We start from the raw sequence: 2,974 nt of genomic DNA, 5'->3' as shown, positions 1-2,974 counted from the left end.
ACAAAACTTGACCTTTTCATCTTTAAAGAGTCGAGAAAAGGACAAACGATGACTCTAGTCACCTTCAAATATTTAATGAGCCTGAAAGGACAAGTGCTCAGATGGACCTTTTCTTTTAAGGAGTCGAAAAGGAATGAAAGTGACTACTTTGGAGAACTAGGAAAAAGGTTCACCAAACAACTTGTAAAACTGCATATACACCTTGGTGATCAAATGAAAGAAAAAATGACCAAGGACTTTCCGTACGACAGTCAGTCTTCCCGAATGCTGTGTTCGGTGCGTTACGGTTTGTAAGGCAGTAGACACGGCTTCCTATGGATATAGGATGATAACCTAGTGGAGTCTCCTGATATATACAAGACAGTACTGGGAGAACAAGTCCGTACTTGCATCTATTGAATCGCAGAAGGAGGAATCACCCAACCTTAAGTGCAAACAATAGTGATTAGGTTTAACGACATCGAAGCACGTCTCTAGCCTAGACCTCTAAATAATGTGTGTTAGGTTCCAATGCGTTGTTAAGTTCATCCAGTTTATTTTAGAGTTGATCTTGAATTAGGTTTCAGTTCCCAGGCCCTACCGTATGTATATCAAAACCCTAGGTTGCAACTAGAATAAGTAAAGCATCTTTCATTTCGATGAAAACCTACTTACAGAAAGGTAGAAAGTTCATTCCCAAACCAAGACAAAACCAAGACAAGCAAGTGCAAGCGCTAAGAAACACAAGGCATTAACACACCAATCCTACAATGCATCGATACTACCAATGATAGATTTAAAGTTCGCTTTCCAATTTCTCAAACATGAAAATTTGAAATGCAAATGTACTCTCACTTTCGTATACTAAATGAATGAAATCTTTTGATTTTGATTTTTTTAAATTTAAAGAGACAAACAAGCAAGTGTGAACTGATCGATCCAAACAATTCTGATCTATGCTTGGTAGTGAAGAAATCGAAGCAATATCAAAAATTGGTTCAATAATCGCCACTAAAAATCAACTAGCGAGAAACAAGCAACGAAAAAGCCTCAAGCAAAATCAATAAGATGGTTGCGGATGAACCTTGGATAAACAAGAAACCGGACAAATGATTCAAAAACTTGAAAGAGCTAGGTCACAAGGCCTAAAAACACTAGATTCACTCAATAAGCCAAGGAGACAGTACCCTAACCAAAAGCAATTAAAAAAAGCTAATGGGCGAGAGGAAAACAACAAGGGATAAATAAGATTGGTGAATTTAGGAGGTGAAGCTGTAAAAACAACTTACATAGGAACCGTCGTGGGTATAATAACTAGTAACTAGTGATGATAAGCTAGTAGTCATAGAAACATACTGATGTCGTCGTGGGAGTACATCTATCTTCCGCGACGTGCCGATTTCATGAATAGTCGCGAATGTGCGACAGGATTCAGCGACGCACAGGTTTACAAAATGAAGACAGGGTGACGTCGTCGTGATTGTCAAGACTTTTTCAGCGATGAGCTCAAAAACAAGGAAAAGCAAGTTAAAACTCCCAAAAAAACACTAGGCTATTCTTCTAGACAGTAAGGGAAATTCCAAGATTGACCCAGGTATCCCAAAAAACTAATGGTTTAACCCCAAAATTCAAGAGACGCTAAATCAAAACCAAACAAAAGCAAACAAGAGAAAAACATACAAAGGACTCCCCAGCAGAGTCACCAACTTGTGAAGTAGGAAAATGTTCCCTCTGTGGACAGAGGCAACCCCTCTAACCCTAGAGTGGGTTTAGTCACAGCAAAGACAAAACAACAATCGATTCCCTTAAACAGTCATCATTGGAGGCTTACCTCAAACCAATGGTTGATGAAGTTCTGTTGCACCGCTCCAGCTTCCGTTTCTTTCTCCTCGATGAGCAATCAACCTGAAACACCACAAGAAAACAATAGAGCACGTAATCAAGAACAACAATGATCTATTTACTTATAAGGTCAAGAAATCATAAGCTATCAAGTAAATTGTACACAAGATATAGGAAATCATCATTTATTGTATTAAAATGAATCAAGAGCAAAGCTTACAACCAAATCTTGATGTCGCAAGCCTTTTCGGAGGGTCCAGCCAGTATGTTTCTTCAAGCATTCACTCTCAAGGATGGGTCTCCCAAATAGACAATATTTCTCTCTCACTCACAAGATTTAATACAAGGTTAAGGCACTCCAAACCTCTTACCAAACTATTAGCAATCCCACACTTGTCACAATCACACCAAAGCTATCTACTAAAGTCAAAAGAACCAGCAACACTGCCCAACTAGAGAACTAGAAAATCATAGCAATGGTGAGTGATTTTATAGGAGAAGGAGTCTCCATGAAATAAGGGAGAGGGAGCTTATCCTTAAGGGAGGTTGCACAAGAGACGGAACCACCATCCCAGAGGAGAAAGGGCGACCCAAATTGACCCAAAAACCAGCTCTAGAGACAACCAGAAAGCTAACTGTTTGAACAAATTCGCCAAATCTGGATCGTCTCTAGTCATGTACTAAGTCCAGTGATGGCATCGCAAGGAGGCAATGCATTCAGACCAATCGTGGCGACAAATAGCTGGAGGACTCGCGTCGGGCCCTAAAATTCGACTGTCAAGGGAAACATGTGTACACCTACGACGACGTCACGCTGAGACATTTCATGACAAGGGATCGTCGCATATATTAATGGCTTAATCATGACGAGGCAGAAACTTAGGGAACAGGGTCAGTTCTTCAACATCAAAGAGCATTGTTTATCCTTTTTGCATAAGTGGGAAAATATGAACATGTTTATTTGATACATGACACAACAGGGGGACTGAGATGAGGACAGTGACAAATTACTGTGTAACACCTTATCATCAACAGTGGAATGTATTAAATTATTCAGTAGTTTCAATACATCATCCTTTCGATCCATTTCAAACCAATACAATCAGGGAAATGTTGTTATCTTCAACTACAAATTGACCTATAAAATGATAAA

This window comes from Pinus tabuliformis, chromosome 9, assembly GCF_031772625.1.
Source record: "Pinus tabuliformis cultivar Carrire ecotype Pingquan chromosome 9, CPIR1, whole genome shotgun sequence".
Taxonomy (NCBI): Eukaryota; Viridiplantae; Streptophyta; class Pinopsida; order Pinales; family Pinaceae; genus Pinus; species Pinus tabuliformis.
Note: the sequence above shows the minus strand (reverse complement) of the source record.